The 13,749-nt window shown below is 38.6% G+C and overlaps 1 long non-coding RNA gene across 1 annotated transcript in view; it reads left to right on the plus strand.

The window, feature by feature from the left end:
* LOC119626788 (uncharacterized) overlaps positions 1-7,068 on the plus strand; it is an 11,223-nt gene extending 4,155 nt beyond the window's left edge. Inside the window, exons 2-3 of the long non-coding RNA XR_005242941.2 lie at positions 5,720-5,904; positions 6,296-7,068. This is a non-coding gene — a long non-coding RNA (uncharacterized lncRNA). The remainder of the gene's footprint in view (positions 1-5,719; positions 5,905-6,295) is intronic.
* The last annotated feature ends 6,681 nt before the right edge of the window (positions 7,069-13,749 follow it).

A 13,749-nucleotide genomic window follows, 5' to 3' on the forward strand; every position in this document is an offset into this window, starting at 1 on the left:
TCTTTTTGACAGAGTCTTGCTCTGTCACCCAGGCTGGAGTACAATGGCGTGGTCTCGGCTCACTGCAACCACTGCCTCCTAGGTTCAAGCAATTCTTGTGCTTTTGCCTCCTGAGTAGCTGGGATTATAGGCACATGCCACCATGTCTGGCTACTTTTTGTATTTTTAGTAGAGATGGGGTTTCACCATGTTGCCCAGGCTGGTCTTGAACTCCTGACCTAAGGTGATCCACCCGCCTCAGCCTCCCAAAGTGCTGAAGTTACTTACTTTTCTAAGCCTTGTTCTTTTAAAAATGGAGAAAATAGTATCACCTATCTAGTAGGGTTATCATGAAGAATTTATGCTTGCAAATGTTTAACACAGTGCCTTACTAAATACAGACTTTCTGTAATTCTTATTATCAAATTTAAAATATTTATTAATTATTATTACTGAGTATTTGGAGGATGTTAGAATTTGGTTTGAACAGGTGTAGAGAAGAATTATTTAGGAGGTAGAATTGTCTGTAGAAAGACGAGCCCATTTTCCATAGTGCTAATTAGATATGGGCAGGAGTAGGAACTGCTAGACACATTTATGACCATTTAGAAAAAAGACTTTAGAAAATGGTCTTTGGCCCCTTCATTGCATTTGGCACTAGTGTCGCTAATCTCTTTGCTAAATCAGTGCTATCACCTGTGGATATGAGAATTGGCAAGGAAGAAGCAGGGAAAGTAGGCAATGATATTTTCCCCTAAGGTTCTCACTATGCCTTCTCTGTTTCTAATGGGGTCCTACCGAAAGCTTTAGAATTCCAAGTTCTTTGCTTGTCTTCTCTCTGGCATTCCCATGGGACTGAGGGTTGCTTGTTCCGGGGAGTTAGGTTCACTTGTCTGCAGGGTAAAGTCTTATATTTTTTAATATATATATTTATAATGAGTAGAAAGATGAGTATTCAGCTTTCTAAATCTACAGCTCATAGAATAGCCATATAAAAAATGCCCACCCTTATATTCTCATAATGTTTAAAACTCACTGAAAGACAAAGTGGCTCACTGGATTTCAGCTTCTGCAAATGTTAATGCTCTGCTCTTTCCCCCACACCATTACTTTGAGGCTAGCAGTACGGCTACCACATCTGCACTGGCTCCGATCTCTAGTACAAGTGTCCTGAGGAGAAAGAGGCAACAACAGAAGCCCTTTGCTTATGAGAAACTGAAAAAAATCAGCGAGAACTCACTATTAGGATAGTTGCTTACCTACCTCCTCCTCCTCTAATCATAGCACTGGTGAATTATAATGTAAGAAATGTTCCCACATAAAACTGTTATTCCCTGGGGATTAGAAGTTAACGCTTAAACATAAAGAGTTGTTTTGTGGAGTAAGGAGGATTGGCAGTGGTGTTCTGGTTGCCAAGGTCTTTGCACCTCCCCGCTTTCTCCCTTCCCTGAGCTTCTTTGGGCTGACACAGATAGGGGTTTGGGTTTTTCCTGTGTTTGAAGCCTGGCAAAGTAGCTGGTCATCCCAGGGGTCAGGCCAACGTAACAGTATGTTTGAGAGCATGAGTATTTCAAAAGAAAAACAACATCGAATTTTTATCATAAGCAGAAATATTAGGGAAAATATTAGTGAAATATTGGGGAAAAAACACCTCCAACCCAGATAACCAAGAACGCCAAATTAACCTAAAAATGGATTGGGGAAGATATGAAAATTATGAAACAAGAACAAGCAATCACAAAAATAACCAAGCAGAAATGTAAACTGTTTCCACTGGGGGAACTGAGCAAAGTACATAGGGATCTTGCTATATTATTCTGTAAAGCTATGTGACTCTACAGTAATCGCCCTAAACATTTCAATTCAAAAAGATGAAAGCTCATTTCATATTGAAAGGGTTCATGAAATGCCAAAGAAGAAAGAAGAAAAGCCCCACACCTAGGAATATTATAGTGATGTTTAAGAATATCAAAAACAGAAAAATTACAAAAGTTTCCAGAGAAGAAATCACATACAAGGGAATAAACATAAGACAGATTTTTCAACAGAGCCCCAAATGCAAGAAGACAATCAAGTATTTAAAAATACTGTTTAAAAGCAAGAAATAATGAGAGAATAAGAATATATCTTAGTAGCTTAAAGCATACGTAAAACAAATATGATAGGTGTGTGGAGACAAGATCAAATGTTGTTAGAATATGCTAAATTTCTTATTATATATTATATGTTATAATTGGAAATAAGAAATTATAATTGGTAATAAGATAGAATTAACACAAAATATATAAAAATATATAAATATATAAAAAGAGGAGTAAAAAATCACAAATAATGTAAACGGTCTAAACTTCCGGCTTAAAGATAATGATAGACAAACTAGTTTTAAAAAGTCCAGTTACATGCGGTTCACAAGAACCACACCTAAAGCATAATATCACACACAAATTGAAAATAAAATAATACATTTTAAAAAAGACATATCAAACAAAGACTAATGAAAGAATGCTGGAATAGTCATATTCACATCAGATTATAAATAATAATAGACTTTATTATGTAATAACATTGTATTATAAATAATGTAAAAATACAGAATAAAAACAGAAAGATTTTATCAGGGATGGAGAAGATCACTACATAATGATAAAAGAATCAATTCGCCGAAAGATTCAAGAATTTAAATATAACACAACTGTTTAAAAGAATTCGATGCAAAAATTGGTCAAACTTCAAGGAGAAATTGATAAATACACCATTATCATGGGAGCTTTTAATCTTCGTCTGTCTTAATTATTGTTAAGAAGACAAAAATATCCACAAGGGGGTAGAAGATCTGAACTATCCAATTAATAAGCTCAATACGATGGACATATACAGTCAAACAAGTGCATCATAGTGACATAAACAATGTAGATGGACTTTACAATACAACATGAAGTGAAAAAATGTTCTAAATAGTCACATACAGCATGCTACTCTTTATGGTGTTGAAAACCAGGAAAATAAAAATAAATAATTTTGAGAAGTGTATACAGATGTGATAAAGCAAAGGGAAGCAAAGGAAGGATGAGCGTGAAATTCAGGACAATGATTACATTGGGTGGGTGGAGAGGAAGGAGATGAAGTCCATGTGGTTAGATATAGAGTTTTGTCAAAATCCCAGAGTTTATTGAGGGCTGGCGGTTTATGTGTGCCACTAACATGGTTAAGATGAGTTAATTAAAAAATTAGCCACATAAATAAAAGCTGCCCATCCATTTAAAGTATACTTTATTTAAATTATTTTGAGGAAAATGGTGCTGTGAGGACAAAGATAAGCAGCAATGAGCTGCCTAAGAAAGTCAAAGAAGAGTTGGAAAAGGTGCTTCTATTTGAGCGGCTACTTCAAGACTCAGCAGAAATTGATCATGCATAAAAAGGAGGAAGGTCATTCCATGCAAATGAAGTAGCATAATGGAAGCATTAGAACAGAGAGAATCTGGTGTCTGTTGATGGATTTCCAATAGGCCATGCAGTAGTTAATGAGAACCTGCCAGAATGGGGAACGTGAGAATGGAAAACATGAAATGAATCTAAGGAATCATTGGACATAGAATCGTTTTGATGACAAATCAAGGAGAATAACAACCAGCACTCTGTCTACCACACAATAGGCACACAGTGAAGGAAACTGGTTGTTTCTACTGCTGATCATTGAGGGTGATGTCTGAGTTTCTAACTTGGTAACAAAGTAGATGTTAATAGCATTTTCTGAGATGACATGGGAAAAAGAAGAGGTTCTGGGATAATTGCAAATCAAGGTTGTTTCAGGTGTGCTAAGTTTCAGGTACAGTCAGTTCTGTTAGAATGTGACATATGTGTTCCTAAAAATCATCGTGCCACATAAAATTGTACAATAAAAACCACAGAGCTTAAGGGGAGAATGAGGTTCAGAGTACAACACTGGAAAATTAATCAGTGATACATTAAAAAAGAAAATAGTAACCTTGCAAAAATGATAGCATAGTTTTACACATGTTAGATGGCTAAAAAATTCTTAAAATCTGCAGTGAATATAACATTTTACCTTGCAACAGACCTAAAGTTTTGCTCATGAAAGTGGGAAACAGAAAGATTGCAGCTTGTGAATTACTGTGAAGTGGAGGGAGGGCCATCTGAAACTAGAGAAAGTTATGACACCAGATGTGCCTACATGTGGCTCACAATGTACATGGTCAACTGAGGTAGGTGGTAGATGTTTGGGGTAAATTCATGTGTGCATTTTGTGTATTCTTACATGCCTCCATTGAGTAGGATGCAGTTTTCTGAGTTCACCTAGTGTTTCTTGCAGAGGACATTATTTCATAAAAGCAAATGTGAAATTTACGATACATTGGAATTATTCGCTCCCTAACAAATCTATCATATTGCAACACACTTTCAAAACAAGCATTATAAAAGAACTGACTCTACCGATACTGAGAGGCAATTAGGAGAGAGATAAAGTATGCCAAATGTCTTTAAAAAAGGTACTTCTCTTAATCCAGCAATGTCACCATTAGGAATTTATCGTAAGGAAATATTCAGAGATGTTGCCCATGAACAAATAAGAAGTCTTTTAGAATAGTGAAAAATTGAAAGAAGGTTAAGGTCAACAATATAGGTTGAGTTAAATAAATGATGGTTATCTATTACTGGAATATTATGTTGTCATTAATAATCAATTTGGAGAAGGACATATTTGGGAAGTGTCATGTTCCACAAGCCTTTTAAAAAATTGAATATTAGTTTTGTGAAACCTATAAATATATACACATATAGAACAAATACTGAAAAAAACATATTTTAACTTTTTCTTTGGGTGGTGAAGTTTTGGATGTTTTATCTTTGTGCCTTCCTGTTTTTCTAATATTTCAGAAATGAAATATTGAATTTTTCTAATTTCTGTTTTTCTAATATTTCAGAAGTAATTTAAACTAGAAAGCACAGCTTAGCTTGATTCAGGACACTTTTGCTATCTCTAGGATTCATCTTTCAGCTCAACTTCACCATAGTGCCTTTGTGGCCAGGCTGTCCCTCTCCACCCTTATAGGAGCTGGAAGAAGGCTGCTGGCTCATGTCTAGCAGAAAAAAGACTGTGTATATTTGTATTATTATGAGAAAATCCACTCAATGTTTAAAAAGCATGAGCAAGGGCATTATTGATGGGCAAGGTCACTGAAGTCAAAGATAGAAGTGTGTCCAGGAGCTGGGCATGGTGGCTTATGCCTGTAACCCCAGCACTTTGGGAGGCTAAGGTGGTAGGATCACTTGAGCCCAGGAGTTCAAGACCAGCTTGGGCAACATAGTGAGACCTTATCTATATTAAAAAAGGTACATATACATATATATATGTATATGTGTGTGTGTATAAATAATACATGTAAATTTCATATAAAGAATATGTATATAAATTACAAACATACACACATACACATGAATATATGAAGTATGTCCAGTGCACCTGGGGAGAGAAACTAGCCTGGGATAGCGAGACACACATACACATTTTTTTTCCAGCAGCAAGAAGGCTGTGTGTGGATGTGGAAAGATTGCTCCATTTCCTCCCAGCTCTAATACTCTCTGATCCTCTAGAGATGGACTGTGCCTCCACACACCATGCTAACCTAATTAGCATTCTAGACAGGGATGTGTTTGGTACATTTAATTTACATCACTCATTCCGGAAAATGTAATACTTTTTTTGTTGTTCCACCTTTAGGGAAATCAACTGGACATTATCCTTCAGCCTCCAGAGTGTCATTATCATTAAATCTATCCTTGGCCTTCTCCAGCAGAGTGGTCTGTCTCTTTTCCACATTACCCGCAGAGTTGCTATGATGATCTGCAACAGGGAATGAACCATGCCCAGACCACAAGGAAGGGAGGAGGCATGCCATGTGTGAGGTGAGGAGTGTCTGAGTCTGAAGTTGTCTGTCAAATATGGTGCATTACGTCATGTTGAATATCCATCAATACAATCCTTTGTTTACTATGCTCTTTCCATGTGCTGGGGGATTTAAGGGAGGAAGACGGTCCAGTTGGAAACATGACTGGATGAATGAGGTTTGGTTAAGAGCTTGTTTATAAGAGTTGGTCAGAGAGCAAGATGCCTATAGTCAAGTCTTTGCAGTGACTCTTAAGTGTTTTGTGGACCAACTGATGTTCTTCAGGCTCCTTAGGGATATTAGGATAAAGATTCTTAGACTCCAAAATCTACTGAGTCAGAATCTTGAGGGAGTGGCTCAGCATTTTAAATATGTTTTCTCCTCTTCCCTCCCCTTTATGTCCATTGAAGTAGGAGAATTGTTGGTTTCCAGAGGAGGCTTCATGGAAGAAGAAGGATCTGAGCCAGGTATAGAGAGCAGCAGGAAGGACTTTCCAGGTACAGGAGAGCTGGCACAAAGCCAGAGAGTTGTGGAGCAAGAGCTGTATAGGCAGTGTGCAATTCAGATGGAGCAAATGGTAGTACCAGTTTGTTAATATGGACAGTAAGCCTAAAAAGACGGATTGAGACATGATAGTGGAAAACCAATCAACAGTTCTCTATCACTTTGTTTGTTTGATGAAATACATATGACTTTTTGTATTTATCAGCACAACACATTGTACTAAGCATGTGAAGACTTTGATACCACCTCTTAACTCATCTTCTACCTGGCAAAACTCACATTTTCAGGAAATTAAAGCAATCAGTGCCATAATCTTTTTTGTTGTGGTATTGACAAAAAAACTTAACAAGCATGCATATGAGCAAATGAACTACTTAAAGTATTAAAACATTGACATATATGAGGAAAACAAAGTAAAAATAAGTTTTTCACAATTAAATTTTTATCTTTGACAATGAGTTTTAGGTTTTTCTGTTAGGTGTCTATTCTACTTCTACAAAAGCAAGAATATTCTCTGAAAGAACATGCATAAATAAATCCTGTTATATTATATTGTTAAATAATAAAAGAAGTGACCAGTTCTGACATGTCATTAATATGTGCATGTCACTGCATCATTGCTTTGCATTTACTGTAATCACAGATTTCTTGGTGCCATGAATGTTTCTCATAGTATTCTTATTCATGTAAAATGAATAATGTAAAATGTAAAGTGATATAAAATTTCCATGTAAAATGATGGAAATAAACTGCTCACTCTTCTTTTATTTATCTCTGATGTTTTCCTAATTAAAAATTAGCTGACCTCCTCAGTGTGTTCAGGAGATTTGTTAGCCATTGAAAAATCTGTGGAGTCTGTGTTGAGCCTGCTATGTAGAGTTGCCAACTGGAGAAGCAGCTCAATCATGTCTTCACCTGCATTATGATCTGTGACTTTTGCTTTGAGTCTCATGTTCAAAGCTATAGTACATTTTCTCAATCACAGGCAGCTTCATGTGGGTGACGTGGCCTCTTCATCATTCAGTGAACCTGCTATTGGCAAATTAACTTTCATCTGAATTGACTTGGATTCCTATCTTTACCTATACTTACTATTTCAAATGTGCTATTTAAATTAGGTGAAAGTTCTTCAGCTGTTGTTACAAGATGAGGTAACAAACAGAAACTTAATGTATTATGATTCAACCATATACTATGTGAGTAAAACTAAAAAAAGTGACTTTACTATGTGAGTAAAATTCTAAAAAATGAAAGTCACTGAAAATCAAATTTATAACATTTTAGTAATTCATAATTGTTGCAAAATGAAGAGTACAGGTAGGAGGCCATGAGTCATATGAAATTCCCACTTTGCTGGCTAAAATAACTCACCCATTTTTCTCTTAACTTGGGAACGTCTACGATGAGTCAATGAAAGTGACTTTATTATAAAGTGTACCTTTTAATTTGGTTTAATATGGAAAATTAATATATTGTTTGCAATCTTCATTAGTGTAAATGTTTTTAATGTGATGATGTGCCAGCCCTGACAGCTGATGGACACCACCCACAGAACCGTGGAGGCTGGCAGTGGAAGAGTCCCTTACAAGGTTGTGACATGATAAAACTGACACATAAACTGTAGGCTATGCACGATGAGATGAGGGTTGTGGGGACTGGAGCAGGGAGAACAATGAGAAGATTATTTCAATAACTCCAGGACAAATGATGTGAGCCTTACTGGCTGTTGGCAGTGAGATTTGGAAGAGAAGACAGCTGGGAGAGAGAAAGTGGCAAGAAGTCTTTGGAGGAGGCCAATGGGAAGACACATATGGCCTCTATAAGACAGGAATATTTTCCTGTGGTGTTCTGTTTCCTGAGGAATGTAAAAAGAACAAATTGGGACAGTAATATGCTCTGTGTGGCAGCAAACATTCAGGTTACTCTGGGGAGAGACATGAAAAACCTCTGTTTGTAAGGACTACAAGTCATTTCCATCTCCCTGGGCTGAGTGAAAGCCCCAGCTGTGTGATTTCTTAGCCAATTATGGGAACTTGTACAGCAATTGCCATGCATTTAATGCAAGGCCACAAATCTGGGGCAACTTTCAGCTTTGAAGGTGTTCTTATTTCATCTGCAATTTCCTTTATACGATTCTTACTTACAGGGACATAACAGTGTTGTCAAGGCAGACTATAAGGCATCTTCTCTCATGCTTCTACTCCTAGCCTGCTTCCTGAGAGGTAAATGCTGTGCAGCTTCCTGTGTTCCCATCAGGGTGCTGCAGTCAGGGGCTTGAGCTGGGGCTGGGTAAGGAAGGTAGCTGCCCCAGAAAGGCCCCCTTAGTTGGCAATGTGTTCCAGCAGGGAAGGATCCTGGCCTGAGATTTGGAGTCCCTTTATGTAAAGAGAAGTTGATTGTGCAGAACTGAGCACACCATACAAAGCCACTGAAATTTGCTAAAAGTAGGCTCCTAATGCCTTTACCATATTTCTGTTTTGATTTTGCCTGATGTCTTCTTGAACCTCTTACCTTGAACTGTGAAAACAGTGGTTCATAGTTCTCCTGCCATGCTATGTTCACAAACTTTGTTTTAACTATAATTTACCCAGCCTGTCTGACCTCCTGACTTTCTATGGGCCTGATTTCTAATGACCCAGCCCAGTCAGCATGAAATAGTTTATCCCTGTATGAACAGGGGGGAAGGAGACTCTTCTTCATTCTCTTTTCTTATTCTTTGTTTTCAAAATAATAACAGTGGTAAAAAGCATAGAAATAACTTTATCAAATTATATTCAAGGGGAATAATTAGAAAGGAAGGATCTGTCTTCATATCTAGGTAACAGTGGGGACAAGGGTGTTTGCAGGGTTCTGTCCACAGCCCCTGACCCAATGATGGATGAATAACGTACACTGATACAGGTATTATGCTTGTCAGTCCAGCTGAGGGTCTGGGCCACTTACAGACTTCAAGGAGAGTGCTGTGAAGAGTTGCAGCCATGGCCCTGACTCACTGGCCCTGCTGGCTTTTATTCAGCACACATTAAATGACAAAGCTTTGAGTCAGCAGCATTAGAGGGTAACCAACCCGGTTGCCTTCCCCTGAGGGAGCCATGCTGCCTGCGAATGATCAAAGGTTAGTTTTAGGACCACATATTTAGATAAACTTCTCTACATTCCTATGTGTCTCCTCTAAGTTATTTACTCAAGGTAAGGATTAGGCTGCTTTCAGTCATAACCCTATCCTGAGACTTTTGCAAAAAACCTTCCAGCCTTCCAAGAAGATTTGTGTCAATATCCTATAATTTCATCTTAAAACTTTTCCCACCAGCCTGACTGAACTCCCACAGGTGTAACTGTCCAGAACAGTTGTCCTGGGTGAGTATCTCTGAAGGAAACTGTGGTAGGCTGAAAAATGGCCTCCCAAAGATATGTCTACATTTAATTCCTGGAACTAGTAAATGTACCTTACTTGAAGAAAAAAAAATCTTTGTAGATGTGATTAAGTTAAGGATCTTGAGGTGAGATCATTCTAAGATTTTTGGGTGGCCCTAAATCCAATCATAAGTGTCCTTATAAGACAGAGGGAGAGGGAGATTTCAACACACAGAAGACTAGGAGGCAGTGTGGCTGCAGAGGCAGAGTGAGAAGTGATACAATCACAAGCCAAGGAATGGTGGCAATCGCCAGAAGCTGGAAGAAACCAGGAACAGACACTGCCCTAGAGCTTCCAGAGTAGTGTGCTCTTACCAACATGGATTACAGCTCAGTAAAACTGACTTTGAACTTCTGGCCTTTAAAGCTGTGAGAGAATACATTTTTTAAGCTACCAATTCTGGTAATTTTTATAGCAGCCACAGAAAACTAATGCAGTAATGAGCTGCTGTATCTGCACTTGGCTTTAGTTCAGAGTCCTACTCTAACTATGGGAAGCGGCATATATACAATTTGGGGAAGGAAGAAGTTACAGAAAACATCCTCCTCATCCCCTGGTCTTCATAGAATCTGAAAGTTAGACATGGAAACAACAACTTTAAATCATCCAGTGTCTACCACCCTTTTTTAATCCTTCCCTCCAGTGACTGATTACCTACTCTGAACCAAGAGCTCTGACAGGCATTGACTTGTGGATTTTCCCTGTTCCAAAATGTCTTCTTCTAGTTAAGTCCAACCTTTCCCACCTGATCATTACCTTGAATTTATACCATGTGGATGAGCCTCTTTGATAAGAAAATGTGAAAAAAATAGGCTGATAAGAATAGCTGAGTCGGTAAGAAGACTGCTATACCTTTCCTTTATTTTTCCCATCAACCATAAGTGGCCAACTTTCCATGGCTCTGGAATTGGGTCAAATCAACAAAAAAGCATTGACTGAACCAATCAATCAAGCCTCGAACTGGAAACCACATCTTAGCAATGAAAGAGCAGGAAGACACACAACTTTGGGTAATGGAAAAATTCCAGATCAAAGCAGAGTCATTCCGGGGCAATGGCTAGCACTTGATTTTCTCTGGGTCTCAATTTTTCAGTCTGCACAGCGAAGGATCTGGATTAGAGTATTTGACTTCTACAGCACTAGAGAATCAACAATTTTAGGTCTGAAATGGATGTGCTAGATCACCTTGTATGTTCCAGCTACTTTACAGATCTTGAGAGTGAGGTCTAGATTGTAGGAACGACTTGTCCAAAGCCACAAAGCAAGGCATTGGTGGAGCTTGATTAGAATCTAAAACCTGGGCTGCTGATGCAGGCTTTCTTGATTATACTAATGGGTTTTTAATGGAAGAGACTGATTCATGGATGGATGTCAAGATTTCTGTAAACTCCCTGAATTTGTATGCCAAGATGTTTTGAATGTCTATACATTTTTATAAGCAAAAGAACATCTTTATCATGATCTCCAAAAATGGCTGAGAACTTTTCAAAAAGCTATCCATTAATTAATCCAACAAAGATTTATTGTGCCTTGGCTGCCTGTTACCAAACATTTTGGATGGAGCAGTGGACAGAGTGGGCAGAGAGGTCTCTGCTCTAAAGGAACTTATATTTTGCAGGAGGGAGTGATGGACAATTAACGAGGGTAAAACTTATTGTATGTCAAGTGGTGATGGGGTATGGAGAAAAATAATGCAGGGACAGGGACAGGAAGGGCAGGGGGTCACTTCTGCTTTACTTAAATTGAAATTCAATTTTCTTGAAAGTGCCAATATTTCTTGTCCTATTGTTCAGGAGCATACCACAGTGAAGGAATACAGCGGATTGTGCTATGGCCATTTTATAAAGGGCAGTTAGAGGCAGAGGCAAGGTCCCTGGATAGCCCCTGACCCTGCCCGCTTTGTCATTTCAGGAGTGTCTGTGACAGGAAAGTGAGAAACTTGTTTTCCTGAGCCACCTGAACCTGAATGCTGGGCCACCATCACTCATAGAGTGCCACATGCTGTCCACTGCCAGAGATAGTAGTGGTTTCTGTGCCAGTATTATTTATGATTTATTGCATCACTGCATGCCAGGGAGGGGGTGAAGACCAGGCAGGCAGCAGCAGCAGTTCGCCCAGGTTATGTGTTTGGGGATGAATAAAGGATAACTGTTTGGTGGTCTGTGTTACTGATTTTTCAAAGCCTTTTGAGTTTGATTTGATCTTCACGTCGTTAATCCCACTTTAAAGGTTTATCATACAACACACAGAGGGGTCACAGGTTAGAACTAGCGTGGAAAATTATAATCCAGATGATCTTGCCTCTTTGCAAGGGCCCTTACTGCTACATCCACATCCTTGAGATCATCCCTTCTCTTTTCTTTACCTTCTATTCCACATTCGATCTAGCAGCCAATCCTTCTCCTTGGAAATACATTTAGAATCTGACGTCTTCTCACCATCTCACCGTGACTTCCCTAGACCAGTCCACAAATCTATCTCACATGCACATTGCAATAAACTGCCAACCAACCAGCCTTCCTGTTTTTGCTGTCTCCCCTGTCCTCACTCCCAATCCATTCAGCAGCCCAGCAGCCAAGAGTGATTCTTTTAAATATAAGTCAAGTCAAGTTACCCTCTGCATAAAATCCCTGAATAGCTTTCCATCTCTCAGAATAAAACACCAGAGATTTCCCTGAGGTCCACAGGGCCCCACCTTATCTGAACTCTTGCTACCATTTTCACCTAATTTGCCCCTCTTAATCCCTTTTGCTTCCTGTGCTTCAGCCACATTGGCCTCTTTGCAGTTTCTTGAATTTGACAAATGCATTGCCATTTCTGAGCCTTGGCACTTGCTCTTCCCTCTGCCTGGAAGTTCTTCCCCCAAATATTTCTGTGACAGTCTCCTGTACTTCATTTGAATCTCTGCTCATGGGTCTCCTGTCATTCAGTATAATGCCTGAATGAATCATTCAGTATAAACTGGCAGCTCTGGTTATACCCTAATCCCTCAGGCTTTTATTTTTCTTCACGGCATTTATCAGTACAGGATGCTATATAGTAGTTGGTTATCTGGTTTTAATCTCTTCTACTAGAATGTAACCTCCATGAGGACAATGACTTTGCCTTATTCATTCTGCAAGCGCTGGTGCCCTGCAGAGTGTCAGGCATATAGTAGGCACATGAATTTGTTGAACAAAATATGCAAGAATGAAAGCATCCCTCTAACTAAAACCACTTATTGAAGATGTTCAATGAAGATGATAATGATAATATCAGAGGCTGCATTGGTCAGCTTGGGCTGCTATAGCAGAATATCATAGACTAGGTGGCTTAAACAACAGAAATAAATTTTCTTACAGTTCTTACAGACTGGAAATCCAAGATCCAGGTGCCAGCAAGGTTGGTTTCTAAGTGAGACCTCTCTCCTTGGCTTGAGCTCAAATCTAGTTCTAAAGCCTGGTCTTTTATCCATTTATATTTTATAGTCTTCCATTTTATTTGAAAGACTTAATGGGAATAGGTTACTTGATATAATTTTTAAGCTTTTCTATTACATTCTTCCATTTTTCTTTCCCCAAGTTGATCAGTTTGTGTTCTCCTGAAAAGTAATAGGGATTTGATTGTTTTCATTCAGTGTCTATTCATGGAGAAACTATTGCTTCAGGAAAGTATATGGGATACTTGTGAGATATAGAGAAAAATCTGTATCCTGACTATGTTAGTCAGGATAACTAGGCTATGATGAAGTAGCAATAAATAAATACCATTGCTTTAACATATGATTTATCACACATGCTACCTGTTCAGCACAAGTCAGTTGCAAACTCTTCTCCACACAGTTGCTTAGGGCCCCAGACCAGCAGAAACTCTGCCGTTGTGTACTTGTGCCATCTGGAACACATAGTGTCTGCGGCCACTGCGGAAGAACACAGAAGGGAGAGCTCAATTTATTTACCTGCTAAA

The sequence above is a fragment of the Chlorocebus sabaeus genome, chromosome 23, assembly GCF_047675955.1.
Source record: "Chlorocebus sabaeus isolate Y175 chromosome 23, mChlSab1.0.hap1, whole genome shotgun sequence".
Classification (NCBI taxonomy): domain Eukaryota; kingdom Metazoa; phylum Chordata; class Mammalia; order Primates; family Cercopithecidae; genus Chlorocebus; species Chlorocebus sabaeus.